This window comes from Cyprinus carpio, unplaced genomic scaffold (assembly GCF_018340385.1).
Source record: "Cyprinus carpio isolate SPL01 unplaced genomic scaffold, ASM1834038v1 S000006726, whole genome shotgun sequence".
Taxonomy (NCBI): domain Eukaryota; kingdom Metazoa; phylum Chordata; class Actinopteri; order Cypriniformes; family Cyprinidae; genus Cyprinus; species Cyprinus carpio.
In genome coordinates, this window is record NW_024879330.1 from 173509 (window position 1) to 199063 (window position 25555).

At 35.6% G+C, this 25555-nt stretch overlaps 2 pseudogenes; both read left to right on the top strand.

Moving 5' to 3' along the window:
* The first annotated feature begins 5304 nt into the window (after positions 1-5304).
* Positions 5305-12898, top strand: LOC109107426 (annotated as a pseudogene).
* A 291-nt stretch (positions 12899-13189) lies between these two features.
* On the top strand, positions 13190-18730 carry LOC122144572 (annotated as a pseudogene).
* Positions 18731-25555: the final 6825 nt, after the last annotated feature.

Here is a 25555-nt window from a genome sequence, read left to right on the forward strand (position 1 = left end):
CCACAGACAATGTCAGAGGCATCTTACCTGGGCTAAGGAGAAGAAGAACTGGACTGTTGCCCAGTGGTCCAAAGTTCTCTTTTCAGATGAGAGCAAGTTTTGTATTTCATTTGGAAACCAAGGTCCTAGAGTCTGGAGGAAGGGTGGAGAAGCTCATAGCCCAAGGTGCTTGAAGTCCAGTGTTAAGTTTCCACAGTCTGTGATGATTTGGGGTGCAGTGTCATCTGCTGGTGTTGGTCCATTGTTTTTTGAAAACCAAAGCCACTGCACCCGTTTACCAAGAAATGTTGGAGCACTTCATGCTTCCTTCTGCTGACCAGCTTTTTGAAGATGCTGATTTCATTTTCCAGCAGGATTTGGCACCTGCACGGCCACACTGACAAAAGCACCAAAAGTTTGTTAAATGACCATGGGTGTTGGTGTGCTTGACTGGAAAACTCACCAGACCTGAACCCCAGAGAGAATCTATGGGGAATTGTCAAGAGGAAAATGAGAAACAAGAGACCAAAAAAATGCAGATGAGCTGAAGTCCACTGTCAAAGAAACCTGGGCTTCCACACCACCTCAGCAGCGCCACAAACTGATCACCTCCATGCCACGCCAAATTGAGGCAGTAATTAAAGCAAAATGAGCCCCTACCAAGTATTGAGTACATGTATAGTAAATGAACATACTTTCCAGAAGGCCAACAATTCACTCAAAATGTTTTTATTTTAATTTTTTATTATTGGTCTTATGAAGTATTCTAATTTGTTGAGATAGTGAATTGGTGGGTTTTTGTTAAATGTGAGCCAAAATCATCACAATTAAAAGAACCAAAGACTTTCAGTCTGTATGCATTGAATTTATTTAATTACACGAGTTCCACAATTTGAGTTGAATTACTGAAATAAATGAACTTTTCCACGACATTCTTATTTATTGAGATGCACCTGAACATAAAAATTAAGTGTTTGCTCAGAATCTACATTACATTAATAAAAAGATTTAGATAGACCTATTTCATCATGTAACAGCATTCCAATTATAATGTTTTTTTTTTTTTTTTTTTTTTTTTTTTTTTTTTTGTTTGTAAATGTTTGTATGTTTCTGTATATTTATTTATAAATATTTTTTCATATTTTATTTGAGTTAATTTGATTACAATAAACAAATAAAAAATACATAATAGAATAACTTAATGAATGAATGAATAAAATTATTTTAATTAAAAAAAAACCTTGGTTATGTGTATATCATCTTGACAGACAAAAACATGAATAAAAATATTTGGTAAAAATGAAAACAGTGTCTTAAAAAGCAACCATGGACTCAAAAAATAAATTTCAAATTTTGATTACTTAATTTTGCCTTTAATTATTCCCAAGAATGTTTACAATGCACACACAAGAATTTTGTCTTGGTGACAGGTGCTTCCAGTGTTGCAAAAATAGAGACATAGGCAATGAAAAATGGAATATCACACACAAAAGTACAAAATGTAAGCAATAAATTAAATTTAATACAATAAAAAATGTACTTCAAACATAACAGGATAACACACACACACACACACACACACACACACACACACACACACACACTCACACACACACACTAACACACACATATATATAGAGAGAGAGATGTACAGTTCTGTGCAAATGGATGTCTAGAGTGTGCTGTTATTGTAGTACTTATACAGTTCCATGTAAATAAATACAAGAAGGTCATACAACACAATTATTTTATGATGTTGGCACAACTTAATTTAATCATGATAAATCAGTTTACTTAATCTGTTTGAGTTTACACCACATGTATTTTTGTTGTTTTACATTTTATTATAGAAGCAAATACAACGATTTACACTTCCAATCATTATCTGCTCTGGACTGCAAAGGAAGAGAAATTTAGAAATGTAGAAAACAGAGAAGAAAATTATTTTTGTGTAAAAGCTACAGTCACAATGCCGCTAAATATACAAAGATGTATGTTTCAAAAGTTTTTTAATCCAACACACAGGCAATCCAAACTAGGTGATTAGTGGCACCACAGCTAAATGAAATGACAAAAGATCAGTAACCATGGCAATTAACACAGGCAGGGAAAGGTGCAGACACAAAACAAAGTCCAAACTTAATGACACTGTGAGAGTATCTATGTTAGGTGGGTAACACATAATTTGTGTTAAGAATTCTTATTTTCATTATGTGCTATTACTGTACATCCTACCAGTTAACTGAAAAGTAAACTGCACTAGGTAACTAAGTTGAGATACATGTTTGTATTGTGTGGAACCAAAGTCTATAAATTATGTAATTTTATTACATCATGAAGTTATGTAGTTACAAAGTTATTACCTATTTTTCCATAATGAACAATCATAAAAAAACTGCAAAAGCAGTTATATTTACAATATATGAAAGTTGTAGTATAACCAGCAAGAGAGCAGTGATGTGTGAACTGAATTTAATGAATGTAAAGTGTGTTACAGTAAAGTTATTAACTATTTTTCATAATAAAAAAAATCATAAAAAATGTGCCAAAGCAATTATTTTCAATATGAGTGTTGTAGTATAACCAGCAGGGGAGCAGTGATGTGTGAACTGAATTTGGTGAAAGTATGGTGTTACACTAACGTTATTAACGTTTTCATAATTAAAAAAAAAAAAAAACATAAAAATTGTGCAAAAGCAACTATTTTTAAAATCAACGTTGTAGTATAACCAGCAGGAGAGCAGTGATGTGTGAACTGAATTTGGTGAAACTACAGTGTGTTACTGTGAAGTTATTGAGTATTTTATTAGCAACCTTTTTCGCGTTTCGCACTTTGCAGACGGTCCCTTTCGGAGTTGTCTCTCAGACGCCAGCGCATTGAGATCAACGTATTCTGTACGAGCGGAGGAGGGGAAAGCAAACTTGTTTTCAGGCAAACTCGCTTGTAGCTCGTTTACTACATCACTACGAGTGATAAGAGGCATAAATCGTGTACTATTTTAGTACACGATTTATGCCTCTTATCACTCGTAGTGATGTAGTTTTGCTCGCGAGTTATTGATCCGGAAAAGTCGAATCTGTGAATATCTTGCTAATTTTACCGAACTGGCGTAGTTCGCATAACTCCGCTCGCCTTCCTCACTTTAAGACGCTTTAAGAATACCAATCAATCCGCGGCGCTGCATCTCGGGCACATGCACCACAGGTGGCCAGTTAGCTACTGATTAATTCTCAGCAGTCATTCATTCACCTTATATAGCCGCATGATTCATGAACCTGCACCGGCATGAATGCGGAACAGCCGCCACCTCTCCAAAAACACCCTCACCAGCTCTGCTGGACGCGATTTATGGCGCCATTCAACCTTGCACACCGATAGTCCCCTGCAAACATCATGAGAGACGCAGGAATAGAACAGCACAGAACTGTGGGAAGAATGGAATAAAATAAATAACACATCAGAACACATATCCATAAACAGTATACAGTAGTCTAATAGATCATTCAAAATACTTTAGAGTTTCACATTAAATAAGATGTGTGACAGAATAAAATGGAATTTTTTACTTAAAAAAAGGAATACTAGCATGATAATATTATATTAAGAATACATGTTATTTCAGATAGCATAGAATGCACTCAAAATAATCTAAGAATATGTTGAATAATTAATAACAAAACAGACATGGCTGATTCACTCTGCTGGGAAATTATGCAAATGAATTTCAATTTTAATTATTCTCTTTAAAGGCATAAGTGTGACTCATTTGGTCAAATTAGTAACAATCCGATGTAACAAACTACTTTTCAATATAATATTTTAATATTTTAATATAAAAATAATTATTAAAGAAAATCTATAGAGAGAATCGTCTACTGGGATATTAATATTACATTAAGAATACACAAAAATTTCTTATAAAATGGAATACAACCAAAAACATTCTAAGAATTAATCTAAGAATAATATGAATAAAATAATTAGATAAAAAAGCTTTTTGAAATTAGAGAAACAGTAAATAATGCTAATATACACAGCACTGAATATATCATAGTAGAATGAAACAGAATAGAACAGAACAGAATACGTATTTGACTACTGATCATACAGAATACTGGTATAACAATCAAACAGAATAGAGTAGAATAGAATAGAACACTGATTTGACTACTGATCATACAGAATACTGATATAACATAATAGAATAGAATAAAATAGAATAGAATAGAACACTTATTTGACTACTGATCATACTATAAAAGAAAACTTATATAACATAACAGAATAGAGTAAAATAGAACACTGATTTGACTACTGATCATACAGAATACTGATATAACAATAGAATAGAATAGAACACTGATTTGACTACTGATCATACAGAATACTGATATAACAGAATAGGATAGAATAGAATAGAATAGAACACTGATATGACTACTGATCATACAGAATACTGATATAACATAATAGAATAGACTAAAATAGAATAGAATAGAACACTGATTTGACTAATGATCATACTATAAAGAATAATTATATTAGATTAGAGAATAGAGTAGAATAGAATACTGTATACTGTATACTGCTTTGACTACTGTTCATACCATAATTGAATAGTGATATAGCATAACAGAATAGAATGCTACTGATTATACCACAATAGAATATTGATATAACAGAATACAACAGATTAGAATAGAACAGAATAATTATAATAGAATACTGATATGACAAAATAGAATAGAATGGAACAGAATACTGCTTTTACTACTGTTCATACCATAATAGAATATAATACTGTTTTGATTCCAGATTATACCATAGGACATAGGAATAGAATAGAATAGAATAGAATACTGTTTTGACTACATATTATACCATAGGATAGAACATAATAGATTAGGATACTGCTTTGACTACTGATCATAATAGAATACTGATATACCATAATAAAATAAAATATGGCTTTGACAAATGATCATAACCGAATACTGACATACCATAATAGAATAGAATACTGCTTTACAATTATAGAACAGAATAGAATAGAGTAGAAAATAATATAATACTGCTTTGACTACTGATCGTACCATAATACAATAGAATACTGTGTTGACTACAGATTATACCATAGAATAGAATAGAAAAGAATAGAATACTGCTTTGACTAGTCATCATAATAGAATACTGCTATACCATAATAGAATAGAGTAGAACACTGCTTTAACTACTGATCCATATGTCCTGGCAAATATAGTTATAATATAAACAAAACATTCTACTGTGTGTCAATATCTCATTTTTATTTTTTTATTTTACAGCTGACGGGTCAAAGTTCATTTGGTGAACTTTGTTATGCTCACTTTGTGCTCAGTGAGGGCTTTCTCTCTGTCAAGCGATCTCAGTGCATTTTATTTTCATGCATGTTTACCGTGCATTGCACTAATCAGAGTAAGTGCTGAAACACTGGAGTCTGATGAACATGGATGAATTGAAGGTGAGTGAAAACTGAACACAGTTAACTGGCTGTGCTTTCATTTCAAATGTCCTGTAGCTGGTAACAGACCAACAAATCTTCTTCCTCTGCAAGCTAAAATGTAATTACAGGAGCTCTCGAGTGATGCTGTTAATCTTAAGTGCTCGGTCTTTTGTCTAACGTAGCAGTCGTGTCACGAGCTCTCTCTACCCGTCACGGAAAAATGCAACCCCATCAGCAGAGATATTGATAGAGTGAATGGCAAACAGATGGTGCAAATACTGAGAAAATGCGACGCCGAGATTTTTGAGAAGAAAAATCATGATCCATTTCATCAGGTTTGGCATATTAGTTTCAGACAATATATGTGAGAAATAATTGTACTTTAGGTATTTATTATACTGATGGTATATGTGTTTATGTAATTGTTATTAATTTTGATTATGATAATAGTATTTTTTTCTAAAGTGATGCTGACTGTGGTTTTTATTGCAAAGAGGGTGGAAATAATGCTGAGGGTCAGTAATATCAACTAAAAATACTTTTTAATTAACAACTCAGAAATATAAGTTTAAGTTTAGGCCTATTTTAATTTAAATAAAAAAGTTTTATATATATATATATATATATATATATCTATATATATATATATATATATATATATATATATATATATATATATATATATATATATATATGTATATATATATAATTGATCAGTTATTTCACTAATATCATTATTTATTTTTCAGTAATTTATTTTTTTCTTTTAATTAATTTTTATAAATGTTCTTAAAAAATGTAAAAATGTTAAAAACATCATATTGATTTGTTTCTGCAGGACCCAGAGGAGAGTTTAATTGTATTAAGTGGCTGTGGAACATCAGGCCGTATTGCATTTCTTTTGGTGGTATTGAGTTTAAGAAAGATTTAATAATTAATAAATTTAAACAAACAAACAAACAAACAAATAAATAAATAGCAGATTAAATATTTTTTTTTAATTAAATTACAAACTACTGTATATTTACAATATATTTATCTGTTTTTCCCACTGTGTTCTTCATGACTGTCAAATTTCTTTAAACTTGTCATATTGTATTTCATACTTCAGACATCCTTTAATGAGATGGTGAAAGCCCAAAAACAGAAACAGATCTGTTCGTACATCATAGCTGGAGGTGACAGGTGAATAAACAGTCTGTCTGTTTGATGCATAAGATGAGTCTCCAGTGTGACACTGCAGTTTTTCAGACTATTTCAGTTTTTAAAGGGCCATGCTGACATCACAGGAGGCTCCAGAGGACGACCCGGCGCTGGGAGCTCGCATGCTGGACAAGGTGAATGCAAGAACAAAGAGTTCGCCATCCTAAGCAGAGACAACAGGCTATTCTTTGACATTTTCAGAAGAACATGTGAGTGGCCCCTGTGCTCAACACCACAGGTTGCTGCTTATCAAGTCAATATTGCTCACCCCACGTCTCACTCATTTCCACCTATTTTTATCATTTGAAAATCAAGTCTAATCAATTAGAAAAAATAAGTGAGTTAAAGAACTTTTAGAAATGTAGATATTTGAATAAGGATATTAATAATGAAGGTTTTTTTTTTTTGTTTGTTTTTTTTAACAAAAACACTATCTAACATTCATAGAGCTTGACTTATTGAAACATATCTTTTTCTCAATTTCCTGTTTTCTTTTTCCACTAACAGATTTGTGCAGGAAAGAAGCATGTCCTGTTCGTTGGAATATCCTGTGGCATGTCGGTATGAATGATACTATTGTCTTTTTTCTCAAATCACATTATTCAGTCAATAGTAAAGTACATAAATCGTGACAATACAAATTTAAATAACCTATCTTCTCATTTGTAGATTCATTTAGTGAATTATAACTACAAATCCAATAGTTCTGTTAAGTCCAAGAACAGTCCCGGTTTTTCAGATTTAAAATTTCACATTTTACATTCAAAAAATTTCACATTTCACCTAAAAAAAGGACCAGCAAAGCCTCCAAAAGCAAAAACATACATAAAATAATGTTAAAAAAGAATATTAACAATTTGAATTAATGCAGTGTAGTCACAGTCTGTGAAAATGAAAATATTAATGTTAAAACCAGTTTAAACCTACAAACATAATAATAATGAATTAAATTTTGATCACTGAAAATAGCCTCAAAAGCTGTCACTGAGGTGGTACCCTTGCTAATATGTACATTTAAGGTACTAAAAGGCACTTTTTGGCGGTAAATAAGGTACAAAAGTGTACCTTTTAAAGGGTACTACAGTGACAGCTTTTAAACTTTTTTTTTTTTTTCTTTGAGTGTATGGTAGAAAATGTCTGCAGTTTTTATTTGATTTCTTTCAGATGTACAGTATGCAGGTAACATTAATGTCAGCTTTTATCAAAGCCGTCTGTGGGTCAGCTGTGAATGCACTTTATGATGTTCTTCTGTGTCAAAGGCACCATTTGTTGCTGGGCAACTGGATTTTTGTCTGAAGCACTTAGACGTCTTTACTCCAGTGCTTCTGGGATTCAATCCTGTACATATGGCAAGGTAGACCTACTGAGTGCATACAATGCCTTTCGGCATATTACAGGCGCTCATACTTTGCATATCATATTTTAAGTGTATCAACAGTAACAACAGTAGATGGTGACATTCTTGCCTTCCTGACAGGAGTGAACCAATGCAGGACTGTTCATTTCACTTTAAAGACGTTGCAGAGAGGATGATTGCAGAGCAGAGACATAAGAAAGCATTCGTCCTAAATCCTGTATTGGGGGTATGATACATTGCATAGACATAAACACATCTGTGCACATGCAACACACTACCAACCACTCTGAACACCTTAGCAACCACACTTGTAACCACTGGCAAGTAGCTAGGACACTTTATCATAGTATCAAAGACGTATAAATGAGTTTTCTTAGTAATGTTTAAGGAGTATCCACTCATCATAAGCAGTAATGATGCTGTTGTTGCACTTCTGGTCTCTCCTCATAGGCTGAGGCCATCAGCGGATCGTCCCGGATGAAAGGAGGAAGTGCAACTAAAATCATTCTGGGAATCTATTCTTCTGGCCGGACATGAAGCTGCATTTAGAGGGAAAGAGAGTGACACCTGAGTAAGTTTAAATTACAGTTTATATATACTATAATAATATATAATATATAATATAATATATATATATTAATATATAATATATAATATATAATATATAATATAAATATATAATATACAGATATCTTTTAAATTATATGTGTATATCAGTCTGTGCAATCTAAATATATATACAAATTTCTGTAGTATATTTTAATTGAATACTAAACCTACCTGAAAAGCTGAAAGCACTCTTTGCTTTATTTTGTATCATTGTCCTGTTGTTTGTAATTTCCATCGTTGTTCTTATTTTAAAAAAAAAAAAAAGTTGTAAATAATAATAAATTGTGATATCCTTATTATAAAAATAACATTGCAAACATCCCACAAATTATGGAAATTAAAAAAAATAATAAAATAATAAAAATAACTGGTAGCTGATTTTCCACAAATTTATGAAAAAATTACCACCACAAAATTAGTATAATAAAAATAAAATAAAAATAATATATATATATATATATATATATATATATATATATATATATATATATCTATATATATATATATATATATAATATATATATATATATATATATATATATATATATATATATTCATTAAAAATAATGGATTTAAAATAATTTCATGAATCCCTGATGGGACTGTTGGGATATGCAGTATAAAATATGGAATAATTTTTCACAGTTCTCTTAAGAGTAATCTACTATGATTAAATGTGTCATTCAGATGCATTTCTGCCTGGATCACAGCGAGTGAGATGGTTTATGAAACCACTTACTCACACAGTGATGAGCTTGCAGCACTTATTCATCAAGCAGGAGAGAGGTACTGCATTTCACTACTTTAGTGTCTCTTAACACATAAACCTGAGTTTTCCCACATGAACAGGCTGAACTTCTGGTGTATGTGGTAAAAAAAAATGCAGAAATTGTCTTTGTAGTCAAGGTTTTGTCATAATCAAAGGCACACTTATAATAAATGTTTTTGTAAATCTTTCAACAGCCTTCAGATGAAAGCACATGTTGTACTATATTGGATGGCAAACTCTGGGCATTATAGGACTGACTGATGCCAGCGATGCGTCCCAACTTTTGGAGCAGGTGCTGTAGCCGTGGCAAATATTTTACCATTCGATATGTTCCTTTAAATGTGTTAATTTGACAGTTTGTTAACAGGTAAATAACAGTGCAAGGATAAATTAATGGGAAATGTTTAAACCCAGAACCAACTTTTAATTGTCGTTTTTTTATCAGATTTTGATGACATCAGAGGTTTTATCAACAATGGTTTCAGCGAAATGAAAAACAAAGAGGGGAGATCTATCATTTTCTGGTGAGATCTCGAAGTTATTGATTTTAGCAACTAAATTTAACAACAAAAAATTAAGATCTTATCATCATTTACTCATTCTCATACTATTCTAATGAATTAAATGTTTTTTCATCTAAAACTATCCCTTTAAAGGTAGCAAATGCAGAAAGAAACAATTGGAATAATCTAAGGCCTTTGATATTCACCTGAATATTTCTTATTACAACATTTTATTAATAAATTTTAATAAAAAAAACCACTATTTCTCGGGGCCCAGAATTCGGAATTGGTCACAAAGATTTTGTGGACAGCTATCTTACCGAGTCTGAGTCAAAATGACGTGATGCTGTTTCTGTTTACAGTGAATGGTGAGCAAACACAAATTGGTTGCATATAACAGGACGGTCAGTTTCCTTGAATATATTTACAAAATATTTGAATGTCTCTCCTAAGATGACCTGCATGAGGTGACGGCACTGGCTGATCAAGTGAGGCGAAGGACATCTAATTTGCATGCAATTGCTCATGACCTTGAGAAATTCACCATTCCTGTGAGTTTGTAATTGAGTAACAAGGTTTTTTGCCTCTAGCAAAAACTCTCACTTCTTAATAAAATTCCCTTACAGTACACGTCTTATAAGTGCATAATGGGTGCTTATGTAATCAGTAATTTATTGCATGGACTTTGCAGTTTTAAAAGAGAGGGCAATATCTTATATATTATTTTAAATAATATTTAAATTCAATATATAATATATATATTGCTTCAGGAAACAGTATGCAACATGTTTTGGAACCGTTTTTCTGCACATCACATGGTCTTTTTCTTCAGAGGAGGGTGAACTCAGTTGTAATGGTAAGCCATTTGTCACATGAACCCCCACAAGTACCATTTTACCTGAAGTATTATACTGTAACATCTATATATACACATGCTGTAAGAAGAATAAAGTAAACACTTTTTTTTAACAGAGACAGCGCTGGGAGCTTTCAACTAAATGGTTGTCTTAATGCAAATCAAGCACAGGAGCTCATGTACTGAAGGGAAAAGGTCTACATGAATTACATGATAGACCTCAGAGTAACTAACAGCAAGCTATACAGAAGAGCCATCAACCTTTTACAGGTATCAGTAACAAATTCTCTAAGTCATACTGTTAGAATCAAATTAAAACCCCAAGTTAGATTAGACATGATAAATGCAACCTGTTTTTGATCTCTTGTAGAAACTATACAGTGGAGATCAAAATTAGAGAACAATCTATAAACACTTGATTATTTTCTGAAATATTGTCCAATCTTCATCTGTCAAAATTCGAAGGAATATTAGCTGTGGGTATACCACTGTTCTACTAAACAGGTTTGACCAAAATAACCAAGGCATTTCAACCAAAAGCCTTTATTTTGTGGAAAACACAGTGATTGAAATTAGAGCACAGTAACCAATTATAGCAGATTACAACTACAATTTTACAATTATTCGGGTTTAAAATCGGGACTGAATTTCATAAATTCAGTGTTTTCAGCTTCAAGGAACTGATTGGGAGATGTTTGCAGGGAAGGAAAGCATATTATGCTGAAGGGAGGTTCTGATAAACATTTGCATTTCACCTGCCCATGTAGCTGTATAAGAGGCCCGACTCCTGCTGCAGAAAACCAAACCATAAATCAATGGAAAGATTATTTAGTGAGCTTTCAGATGATGTATAAATCTCAATTTCAAAAAATTGACCCTTATGACTGGTTTTGTGGTCCAGGGTCAAAAATATTACATCTGTCTATTTTTAATTTTCAGTTTTGAAAACTAATTTGAGCTTTAGTTTTAAAAACTAATTGTGTTTAAAAAAAAACCCTGTGTGTGGTCAGTTTTAAAAACTAATTGTGTTTGAAGAGCTCTACTGAGAGCCATCTACAGTACAGATGACCTGAGTGAAAGACATGACATCAGCAGATGTGTGGAAACACACAGATGTGGCTAACAGACGAGATCAAGTAAGAACTCGTTTATTTATCTTCACCATCTGTTAAGCAGACAGCAGTATTAAAGATTGACAAACACTTATTTTTAAAAGAATACTTTACCCTCACAAAGACTAGAATAGTAGGCGACATGTGACAAACTAATAATTTAAAAGGAACTATTTAACCCCAAAAAAAAAATTTGCTGAAAGTTTTTATCACCATCAGGCCATCCAAGATGTAGATGAGTTTGTTTTATTCATTAGATTTGGAGAAATGTAGCATTGCATCACTTGCTCACCAATGGATGCTCTGCAGTGAATGGGGGCCGTCAGAATGAGAGTCCAAACAGCTGATAAAAACATCACAATAATCCACAAGTAATCCACACAACTCCAGTCCATCAGTTAATGTCTTGTGAAATGAAAAGCTTTGTGTTTGTAAGAAACAAATACATCACTGGATGAGAAAAACAAATCAGTTGGACGGAAGGTGGTTTAAATGGTTTAAATGTTAAATGGTTTAAAGTTAAAATGATAATTAATGATGGATTTGTTTCATTTTATCTGAAGGATTTTATTTTATGGATTATTACAGACTTTTATTTTAGGTGGTTTTTATATGATGTTTGAGTGTAGGTTTTGTTATTTCGTATTGTTGAATTTGTTTCTTACAAACATGCAGCATGCTAAGCAGTAATGTAATGCAAAAATTTATCCAAATCTGTTAAAGAAAACAAACTCAGCTACATCTTGGATGGCCTGAGGGGGAGTCAACTGTAAACAAATTTAAATTTTTGGGTGAACGTTTCCTTGACCAATTATACACTTTTTCAAAACCAGGTTTAACTGTTATTCCTGAGAATGTTCTGCACTGGCAGGTGGTTCCGACTGCACTGGTGATGATCCAATGCGGCTGCACTCTTGCTGAAGCACGGCATCACTTGGATTGTCATCCTGTGATTCGAGATGCAGTGAGTGCCTGCTTCAGTTCTTCTAAGACCAAAAGCACAATGGACTAAACAACAAAAAATAATGCATTCCTCACAATGAAGGGGCATTTTTTTATGATAATGTGTTTAAGGGTGTGTTGCTTGGCGCTTATCAGCGAGCTCCAAATTGTTATACTCTGTACGCATGAGGTGGCCTTTTGTTTTCATTGAAATAAACCCAACTGGATGACATCAGGGGAATTCTGATCATTTTTTTCACAAAAATACTTCCTTGATAACTGTTCCTAGTAGGAACCTGTCTGGCTGCAGTGAGCCTGGTTGTAAGTGCCGCTAGTCGAAGCCATTGTGCCATCATTCTGCTGGAGTGCATAAGGCATGAGCGAGGACATGACTGGTAAACATGGGGAATTCTATTGCACCTGTAAACGCTGCTGCCCGTGTTGCCCACCAAAGAATGAAGAGCAGTCCCTCAGCCGCAAAAGAGTCAAGTCGATCTACAACTATTCCCCACGCACAATATTGGATCTAGATCTGAAGGAAAGGAGATATTCCTGGAGGTGATAGGCGAGAAGAGTCCCCATCTGAGCACTGGTTGGATGTGAGGAGACGCACAGCTAAGGCTAATGGATCTAAGGGCTTTGTGGAGGGAAAAAGGATATGTGCCTAAAGACTTCATCAAACCGCTGGATAGCGTAGAGGCCGAGCCGTAAGTCCTTGAGTTTACTTTGATAGTCAAGTTTGAGCTTGGGCAAAATGCATATAGAGCATATATATATATATAGCAATCTCACTCTTAGTTGTTTTGAATCTCTGCCCTGCTATGAAACTGTGTCATCCTGTGTTTTCCAGTTTCACAAGTTCTGGTGAAGTTGCTACAGTGCTGTCACTACCCAGTTTGTGTTTTTCTGAAGAAATGACTCTTGGAAATGATTATAGAGTTGGGGTGTGGACATTTTTGACAGGAAGCTAAGATATAACAGTGTGAATCTTGTATAAGATATTCAATTCTTTACAAATCTTAAATTCAAACACTTTTAACACTCAAATTACAACAAAACATATATATATGTTGTGTGTGTGTGTGTGTGTGTGTGTGTGTGTGTGTGTGTGTGTGTTGTCGTGGTGTTTCATATTTCACCCAAAAAAAAAAAAAAATTATATATATATATATATATTTATATATAATATATTTAGGGGGCAGCTGTATAGGCCTATAATGGTTAGAGATATTGGACTTTGTAACCAGAAGTTGCCGGTTCGAGTCTCGATATGCTAAATATATATATAGATTTGTATGTAGGGGCAGCTGTGGGAGTGAATGAACAGCCCGCTCTCTTCAGAAGGTTCACGGTTCGAATACGCTGTGCCATGGCTGAAGGTGGGAGGGCAGGCTGAATGAACAAGCACCTGAACCCCCAGACTTGCTGAGCTGGGCGCTGGATATAGCTGGCCCACTGCTCAGGGTGTGTGTTCACGGTGTGTACACTTCTCACTGCTGTGTGTGTGCACTTGGATGGGTTATAATGCAGAGCAGAGTCCACCAATTTCTAGTATGGGTTTACCATACTTGACAAATGTCACGACTTTCATATATATATATATTTTTTTTAATTTGTTGGGGTGAAATATGACCCAATCTTTTTTCTGTGAGATAAGCCCATTAAATTGTTACTTTACTGTCTATAATAAAATTAGCATAAATATTAAAATGGGCGTACGTATCACAATATACTTTGCAAATGTACAAATGTGATAAATAACATAACAAATGTGTTAATAAATAAAAAGAATATAAAGAAAAAAACTTCTTATTAAATGATTATTTTTAATATTATTATATTAAATCTAGTACATGAATGGTTTGCCCCCGATATTCACTTGTTAATTTGTTTACTTTATTGTCCATTTGAAAGTGAAAGTGAAAAAGTGAAAGTCGTGACATTTGTCAAGTATGGTAACCCATACTCGAAATTGCTGCTCTGCATTTAACCCATCCAAGTGCACACACACAGGAGTGAGAAGTGAACACACCGTGAACACACACGGAGCAGTGGGCAGCTATATCCAGCGCCCGGGGAGCAACTGGGGGTTCAGTGGCCTTGCTCAAGGGCACTTCAGCTATGGGTATTGAGGGTAGAAGAGAGCGCTGTTCATTATCCATTCATTCCCACCTACAACTCCTGCTAGCACCGAGACTCGAACCTGCAACCTTCTGGTTACAAGTCCAAATATCTAACCATTAGGCCACAGCTGCCTTTAAATATGTGATTCAATGTTGTACCATCACATACTGTATTGGACTCTAATAAAAATCCACTTAATAAAAACTAGTATCAATTGATTTTCAGATGGTTTTTGAGAGTGTTAAAACACGTATAGAGGCCAGGAGATGTCTGCTGAGACCAGAGAACAAAGATTGGGTGCATTTCTCGTCTGGAAGTGTAATGAGAATAATCAATATTATTTATCAGGGTATGACAAGTGTGATTCACACACCACATAATATCTCGAGCCTCTACGCTTTTATTTAACTGTATTGTTTTTGCACTTCAACCCAATAAAAAAAGAGATCTAGTAACAATACACCAACACCCTAATCTTAACTTGGATCGAGTAGCTAAATAATATATTCTACAAATGATTTCTTTTAAAGTGTGGAACGGCCTTCATGCACGGCATTACAGGGTCAAGCAGGGAGAAAACGACAAGCAGTTTTTCCTTGTTCATCACACACCCTTCCAGACCTTGTGTGAGCTGATAGAGTTTTACTCTAAATACGAGAGCGGACTCTGTGCGAAGCTTCATGAACCCTGTGTGAAGGTCAGCAAAGAATTACAACCTACAGATTAATGAAAGTACTGCAGCATCCTATAACGAAGTTTTCCAGCACAATTCCAATCTGTCCATTACTCTTCCAGCTGGACCAGCCAGCTCCTCTGACTCTGTCATTCGAAAACCAAATGGGAGGTAGACATGAAGCTCACTTACCCAAAATAAAGAAACTGGGCAGCGGGGAGTTTGCGGAGGTTTGGCAGGGGCTCTGGACCAACACCACAGAGGTGGCCATCAAAGATGTTTCAAAGGTAAAATCGGTTAAATATGTGGTTTTCTGCTGGTTTTACTTCATGTCTGCTGGGTTTTACTAGGAGTGGCGACCTAAACGCAAACAAAATGCCCTAAAAAATTAAGAAGTGACATTGCCATAAACATATTTCGCTCTCGTAAATATTTCACTGTATTTTATTATTTGCATTAAGTATCCTTTATCACTGCTAATCATGATCCAAAACAAACCTGTGATTTACTTTTAAAATTACGATCCGTTGATATTGTCTGTCCCACTTTACTTGCAGATGTCAACTATTCAAATATCAAAACAGAGATTAATATCATGAAAGAGCTGCATCACCAGCGTTTGCTGAAGCTCCTACGCTGTGTGTACTAATAGTGAACCCATGTGTTTTAGTCACAGAGCTCATGAAAAACGGCAGTTTAAAGAAATTTCTCATCAGTAAGTGAAGTCATATTAACTTGTTTGCAACTAAAAACTCTATAGATATCACTACCCTTCATTTTAATGTTTACTGACACATTAAATGCTTTTTAAGAAATAATTTTATATTTTTCTTCAATCAGCCCACAAAGAGAAGCAAGACCTGGAGTTTTCAATCATGATGGATTTTTGCTGTCCAGGTAACGTGATTTTCTTTGAGAGTATTGTTGATCAAAAATCATATACGGCCAGTTTTCCTTAAAAACAATTAATCAAGAAAATCAGTGGCAGGAACTGCAGGGCAGGATGGTGAAAAGTGGTCTACGTTCATTACAAAAAATAAGAGCGGCTAGAAAAGTGTTTCTGGAAACTTCAAAGCAGTGCTATTTAAAAAAAATAAAATTCTTTAGAATAACGTACACTGATGAATCATTATAACCAATATGTCAATGCATTCTCTCTAAGTAAGGAAATTCATACATTGATTTCTCTGAAAAGGCTCCATTCACTGTTGTTAGTTTAAGCGGCCTGACACTGCAACACTGACATTAACGTTAGGGAGACAGGTGGCATGTTCATTATTTTTGCAATTCCATTTGGTGCTGCGGTCAGCGAGATCAGCTGCTTGTCAGATTGATGCTTCCTCATTTCCTCGCTCCTCCAGTCCCGTGACCCGAAATCGATCATCATGAAGGACATATCAATTCTCCAAATGCACTCAAGGAGTTAAGGAATGAGGAAGCCCCTATTTGGGGGTTAACAACACTTCCAGATGCATAAAAACATTCATTTATCTCAGTCAGTGCTCTTGCATTGTTAAACACTGATTTAGAGAGATCACACCGTGCAACTGATTCTAAACCAAGGCCTGAAAATTTATGGGGAATCTTTTATTATTAGAACAGACCCCAATGGTTATTTTTTTAAATGAAATTAAATAAATAAAGGATTTAAATGGATTCCTGTAAAGTTATCTATATTGAACTGTTTGAAAATAATATATAGCTACACACCAGTTGGATGAGATGGATGATTAATAGGCCTATTTAAAACGCAAAAGAAAAAAAAAAATGCTTCTAATCTCATCAGATTTCAATTATCAAAATTGAGTAGTTTTGCATCACATTACAGTTGGCCATTGAACATTTTTATTGTTAAAACATTTGTCAGATGTTTCGTTTTTAGTACCTTACATCTTACCTCGTACTCTTTGACCATTAAAAAACTGAAAGCTATCTCAATCATTTTGACATTGTCGAGTGCCTAGACCACTGAGGCAAAAAAAACATTTTCTCATTATTACTTATTTTTTTTTTTTAGATTACAGAAGGAATGATTTACATTGAGAATAAAATAGTTAACCGCGATCTGAGAGCCGAGAAACAACATTCTGCTTACTCCGACATGCAACAGCGCAAAATAGCCGATTTTGGGCTCGCTGAAATAAATCTGGCTGGCAACCACAGAATTTCATCAGGTGAGTAAATCTGATACATTCGTTCAAGCATGCAAACAAACACAAACACATATAGTGGATAACAGTTCTGATCTATCTGCAGATATAAAGGTCCCTGTGAAATGGATGGCCCCTGAGATATTTGAGTGACAAGGCTTACACAAGCAAGAGCGACGTCTGGTCTTTCGGCAATCCTTTTTAACTGAAATCGTGACGTATGGGAGATGACCACACCCCTGGTAACCACATTTCACAACCCTAAACATAATACATGTGGTTGTAGCATCACATCTCACCCAACCACATCTTTCTTCCACAATCACAGGTATGGAAAAAATGTCATGCGTTCGGTGTCCCATTCGAGAGGAGAGCGGAGGAGAGACCAGCCGGCTGCCCCGAAGCACTCTACGACATTAATGCTGCAGTGCTGGAGGTCAAACCTCTGAGGAGAGGACCAACATTTACAGAGCTACAGGAGAAGCTGATGGCTCTCATACATGAGCCTGATTCTGAAATGGAGTAGATACTGTAGAAATGAGAGGGCTGAGATACTTTTGAGCTTAGATTATATGTAACCAACACATACAATCACTTATAGTTTACAGAGGTAATGTCTACTGGAATTAATGCAATATGGGTGATTCTCATGAAAATGTAAAAAAATACCAAAATATTACAGTAATGTGTCGTTTTAAAAATCAAAACAGCTTAAAGATTCTAAATACATATGTATCATATAAAATTATGTAATGCAATAATGAGAACTTGGAGCTAAATGCTTAATTGTTATTGAAAAAGAAACATAAAATGGGCTTTCTTAATGCAAAATGTTGACAGGATTCATGAGATTCATTCATATGTGAACTGTGGCATAAATCTCTCAAACACATGATTTAGAATGACTAGTACTAGTATTGCTGAATCAGTATTACTAAAGGTGATTAAAAGCATTTTTAATATTCCCTGGTAAGCAGGAGGATATTCCATTGTTTGACTGATATTTTTGTCATCAAAGCTGCTAAACTAAAAAATTATGTCATGTTAACTTTCAACATTTGGTGATTGCAGAGCCATTATAAATAAATGTTCGATTTTTAAAAAAACCTTTGATGTGAATTCTAAAACTATTGTAGGAGCGTGTAGTTTTTTTTGTGACTGATAAAGAACATAGTAATGGTAATATGTAAACCAGTACGTTTTAAGGCAGGGTTTCCTTCTTCCTTCTGAGAACATTTCAGAAAATTTTACATTACTAAAATGTTTTTTAACACCTCTAAATACTTAACTTGGAAAAAAAAAAACAAGCTCAAATTCTTTACAGTAAATATCATTATGAAGTACACAACTGGTCAAAAGTTTTGAAATTATTTTGATTTTTTAATATATTTGAATGAAGTCTTAATGCAGTAAAAATTGTATTATTGTGACTAATTTTTACAATTAAAAAAAAAAACAATTTTTTTTTTTGTTTTATTATATTCTAAAATGTGACTTTATTCCTGTGATGCAAAGCTGAATTTTCAGCATCAATTACTCCAGTCTTCAGTATCACATGATCCTCCAGAACTCATTCTAATATGCTTGAAAATGCAGCCTTTCCCCATCACCGGAATCTAAATCCCGCCACAATTTGAAAATATATTAAAACAGAGAAAACATGTTTTACATTGTAAAAAAAAAAAAGTTATTTGATCAAATACAAACAAAAAAAAATGCAGTCTTGGTGAGCACATAAGAAACTATTCGAAAACATTTAAAGAAATTTTAACATTATTCCAAGCTTTGTTTTTTTTTTGTGCATAGTAAACTGTAAGACATGACACTTGAATAGATGGTTCTTACAACCTTCCTCTGGCCTGGCTCGGACTTCAAAAGCACGACACACGAAGGGGGCATTACAATGGGGTAAAAAACGTGATAAACTTTAATAAATTTTATTCAACTAGCAAAATGAGGATTCATGGTTTTTTCTACTTATGCTTTAAAAGTCCATGCTTTGTGTGATCATCTATTGCAACCTGCTGAACTACATTTACATACCACTTGACTAAGACTGTACTAGATTAATGACTGATGTAAGTCAACCTCAATCCTGCTCACCCTGCTAAAGATACTCCCAATGCAATGGCAATGATATTTGAATGACGCAAGATCTATTCAGGCTGTCTGGACTCAAACTCTGCTGCAATTATTTGTGCTTAAGTGTGTGTTCCCGACTATATCACTGAAAACCTGAAGGACAAATAACGAAAAACACATATAACAAAGAACACCACAATGGTGCTTACCTGTGCAAAACTCGCCTGTAAATTATCTGCAAAAATCTGAAAGTCTGATTTGTGGAACTTGTGGAAACATGCTGTACACAAATACATGTTACAATTTTAGTCCACACAAAGCACGTGTATCCTGTTTCACGGTTTAAAAAAACAAAACAGACAAACACCCATGGCTGAGCAGCAACACAAAGAGAAACTTGATGAGCAAGCTCAGTGCAACAATTGGTTGACATTGATTATAGTCAAGATACCTGAAACAACAAACTCCTAATGCTAATATGAGTCGCCGACCTGTTATGAAAATATCATGTGACATTCTCGGTAGTTGAGCATTTATCTACTGTAAATGTTTACAGTACAATAGCAACATAACAACAAAACCGGATCAAGGATGCGTTTTAAACACCACACCCTGGTGGTATGCTTTTAATACCACACTTTTGCAAATTCAGAATGAAATAAAAAACATAGTTAAGTCATATTGGAAACATACAGTCAATGGCAAAAAGTTGCTGCTAAACTGTCTGAACACATACTCAAAAGCATTTTGGGTAAAACCTCTATCTTACATCATATTTGCAGTTGTTGTACTTTGAAATATAATGTGGGCCATTTGCACATAAACTAGAAGTTTTATGCAATGCTAAACCAATGTTACGGTTTGGGCAAACAATGCATAATAGTATAAATACTTGCAAACATTCAAAACCCTGAGAAATTTCTATGTATTGGGTAAAATGTTACATGATTCAATGACTACAGATTTAAATGTGTATAGTGAATCCATGCATGGCGGTTTTAAACAGACTCAATAAAATAATAATCCTTTGACTATCACAAAAAATATACAGAATTGTTACAATATAGAGTTTTGAAATCGTCTTTAAAATTTCTATTTAGCTCTTTAGATCTTTTTACAAGAGTGAGATGCATCATCTCACATCATTTAAGTCCCATCTAAAGTAACATTAGTAAATAAAGTGCTTTTATATGAGGGGAATATCAAATTGTCCGTTCTCCACGTCATTTGTCCTTTCTTTGTTTTACTGTGGTAGCACTGTTGGCTATATTATAGAGACATCGAGTTGCACCTTCACCTGGCAGTCCAGCCATTGCACCTGCCTCTTTGTTGGTTTCCAATGGTCTCTTGTACGCTGGTTTGTTAGCAATCACAACCATGCTACTCTGAAGATCTCTTTCAGTTTAGATTTCAGTCTGATTCATGCAGTTCTTACCATGGATAGTGGTTGAAGAACTCCACTGATTCGTTACCTGTTTTAGTGGCTCTCATCAGCTTAGCAGTTTCATCATATTTCTTTCTCAAAATCTTCCTCAACAGAGCTACATTTTTTCCGCGTTTTGTTTTCTGTGACCTCCACCTCGATATTTACCTTTACTTGCCTGTGTCTGATGTCCCTTCTTTGTTGGCATCATCACTCTGCAGATCCATCCTGGTTCCCACCAGCGGAAATTCTAGCTTCTCATTGGTCATTCGTCATTTGAAGTTTCATCTGATTTTTTCACCTTCAGTAGGTTTATCAGCTTTATTTGAGCTCAGAATCACACCTCCATGCTCTGCAGACTTGTCTTCTGTACTCTCTTTCCCAGTCTCAGATTCTGCTTCCTTGTCCGCTTGATTCCAATTTTCTTCCTGTAGTTTCTGTCATCTCATCTCTCTTTTTCTGCCTCCACAGCCCTTATCACTTTATTTTTCTACATTTTTCCGCGCATCTCCCTCAGGACTGTCCTTTTTTTTTTCACAGTCCTCTTCTGTAATTCCTTCATTTTCAGCCCCTCTTCTTCCCAGCAACCTCAGCTTCCTCTTCAGCGCTCAGGTCTTAACATTTTACCACCATTTTTTGCATCCCTCACCTTCTTCATTCTCCACCCCTTCTTCACATCACCACCAATCTATTTTTTGTCATTTGCTTCCTCTTCATTTTGGATCTCTTGTCTCAGGAGTCTACAGACACATCTTTGATGTTTCTGCATTTTGTTGTCTTCATCTACTGTATTGACAACACAGTCTGGCTCTTGATCACCGCCATCTCAAATGTATGGCCTCTAGTATTGTCATTTGCTTCCTCTACCACTTCACGAACCACTTCTAAGTTCTTCTCTTCTTTATTAACTGCACAAGTCACTCTGGTGGTGTGTTGTTCTTGCCATCTTTGGTGGTTGGGGCTGGATCCTTTTTGTCATTTGCAAAATTCTTTCCCGCAAAATCAAATTCCATCATAACTGGAGCCAAACTCGAAAGCCTGAAGCTCGCTGGACTGCTCTGGATGCCATTTTCTTTTTCATGCATGCATCACACATGGGCAGTAATTCATCGGTCTACTCTTGCGCGGATCGCTGTATTCTGTACCCGATGCGGTGTAATTTTTCAATCACTTCTCGAAGAAATGGACTTATTGCGCACTACGACCTCAAGAAGAACGCTTGCGTCGCTGCTCAGTCCTGGACTGTTGAGTCTCTCTCGATAGAGTATTTTCCCGGAGGTCTCGGACCCCTGCCAGCCCCGGCTTTGGAACTTTTTGCAGTTTCTCGGGTTAATGCTTGATTGAATCCGGTTTGTGCACTTCACTGGCTCACTTATCATCTTATCGAGGAGCATCTCATTGTCATCTAAATCCCACCTCGCTCTGCCATGGCATCTGCGTAATGTAACATGAACTGCTTTTCTAGCTTTTTTAATAAGCTCAGCACCCAAACGGGATCTGGGTCTTGTGAAACTCTTTTAGTAAACGGAGCTCTCTGAACAGATGGTGGAGTTTCTGAGCTCGTATTTTCTCTTTTGAGATCTTATAGTATTACTCTCTATCCCTAGAGCTCTTGTAAAGTTGTTTGTATGTTTGATTCCGATTCATTCTTCTCACTGCTTTCAACATCATCATCTTTCAATACATCATTTTCTTGGTCATCATCCAGTTGTGAATTTACTGGACTCTGGACTCGTTCTGCAAGGTCTGGAGTAACTGGATCTGAGGACTTCCGGTTGACGGATCTAAACATTCACATGCTTGAGCTGTAGACTTTACCCTCATATCTTCTTCTTTATCTTGCAGTGAGCCCCTTGTTCCGAAGCCAATTGGTGGTGTGTGTCTTGCATGTGGTTACTCTGTTTTTCTAATACGACATTCATGCTACCTTTAACAGAGCCGGTGGAGCCGCTGCTAACATCAACCCAGATGAAGACTGTGGGTTTACATTCATCTTCAGCAGAGGGATGTTTTTTTCCTTTCACTATGATTCTGGTTGTTCTGTTCATCCTCAGAGGGCTTTTGGAGCCAGAGCCGCACTTTTTAGGATCATCATGGCTTTATTACAGTTTATGCTGCTTTTCCATTTTAGAGTCTGAGTCAATCTTCAATCGTGAAATTCCATAAAGCAGTCCAACAGCCCTTGAGCAGACTGGCAAACCTATACCATATACAGGGGGAGACCTCAGGTAAAGCCCCTACTGGATCTGTCTAGTTTTTTTTTTCAGACAGTAAAACCTTCTGCGAAGCTACAGAAGACGCAGGTAATGGCACTGCTTTTACAAACTATCTTGTTTGGTTTTTTTTTTTTTTTTTTTTTTTTTTTTTTTGTTAATGTTCATGGATGGGATCCGTTAGGCCACTTCCAGTTGTGCTCTTTACGTCCACAACTGCTCCTCAGCTGAATAGCTAGTTATCCTCTGCCTGATCATCATGGGGTTTCTGTCTGCACTTTTATGCTTTTGATGCCCCACAGAGAAAGGCTTGGTCTCTTTCAAGAGTGTCCTCACCACCTTGAGCCAGGAGGTCATCTTCAGTAGGTTCGAGCATCCATTTCATAAACATGGCCATCTACAGTAGAAGGAGATGTTCCTCGGCCAGTCACCCACAACTCTGTAGATGGCGTGTTCGGTAAGCATGATGGCATAAGTGTTCATGACTACATTGTTGCACTCGGTGAGGAGAGGCTGACTTTGTTGTATTTGTTTCTGCTGCTTTTTTGGCTTTATTTTTCTGCCTTGTCGACATTTTGCTGGAGGCAACTGGACTTTGGATCCTCTGCTGACTGGTCTTGCACTGCCGACAAAATCTCTTTCAACCAGTCTGCTTTCCCTTTTCGGAGGGTGCCGGAGAAGTAAACACTGTTGCCTTGAGGAACCGGGATGCTTGAGTGATGCTATATTCTTGTGTTTGGCATCTCCTGTGGTAGACTTTTACAATTTTGGGAAATATCAGACATCCTGCTGAACTTGGACTGGATCACATCATTTTTACGAATCTTCATAATGTCACGATCTCACCGGAGAATTTAACCGTGCACCACCATCCATTTGTCTCCATTATATTTTATATTCAGCCCCATTTATTTCTCCAAACACTCTGGGAAGAACACTTAGATCTTTGCATTTTAGATCCTATCACTCTCTTTGAGTACTGTGCCTGTTTTTGGACTTCACTTCTGAATGTTCAAGAGGCTTTGAAGAGTTTAAACAGTCATTTTCTGGGGTAGCAGTTTTCCCAGAGGTTCTTTCAGTTTGGTCATGTTGTGAAGATTTTTCATTCATTTCTTCATGGTTGATGTTGCTGACAATTTTACAGTCTCTCTCTTTCATAGCTGTATTTTTAGTGCTTCCCTGTGAAACACTCCGAGGGGTGACCTGACTTTTTTGAAGTGGAGGGCACTCACTGATATTGTTTTCATTTAACTTAGCCTCCTGACTTGTTTTGTCTTAAGTTTCTGCTTTACGACATGATACTTTCAGCGTAGACAGACCGAGAGGGCTTGACCAGGAGGTCTTACAGTTCTTGTGATGCCGGGACTTTTTAAGATTTGTCTGAAACTGCAGAGTTCATAAGACATTTCTGTCCTTGGCCCTGGTCCCTCTGGATCCACTCCATTTACATTCTCTAACATTATATCCAGCTTCCTCTGTTCCTCTGTGACAACTGCCATTGGTTGATCGTTCATCAAAGGTGCGTCACCCTTGTGCTCTTTCTACTAGTCGCAGAGAAATGGATGCCACTGTTGATGTGAGGACTTAGAGGTTCATCTAACTGGGATTGCTGAGAAGACTTAATGTTATTTATAAGAGATTTAGTTGACAGTTTTTGATTTTCCTGACTGACAAACCTCAGATTCACCTTTGGCATCCTCTTTTAGCATCTCAGTCTTTGTATCTCTCAAGATTACCACTTGAGGAGCTGTGACAATGACATTTACTGGATGCTTTGGGATTTTTCAAGGGATACATTAGAGCTGCCTGACATCAAAGCGGTGCTCTGGTCTGGAGTTTTCTTAATTTCATTGTTGTGTGGGTTGATCCACAGGAGATGGGGAGACCTCGCCCGCCCCTAGGTAATGGAGAGGTCACAGATAAGACATTCTGTGTCACGTCTTTCCTGCCATTCTTTACTTCCCTGAGATGCAAGGCTCTTTTTCATTGGATTTTTGGTACGGATCTTTCAGAGCGAGGGGTTAGATTTTTCTGAGGTCTGAGACATTGCACTGATGGCTCTATTTGACTTGGATTT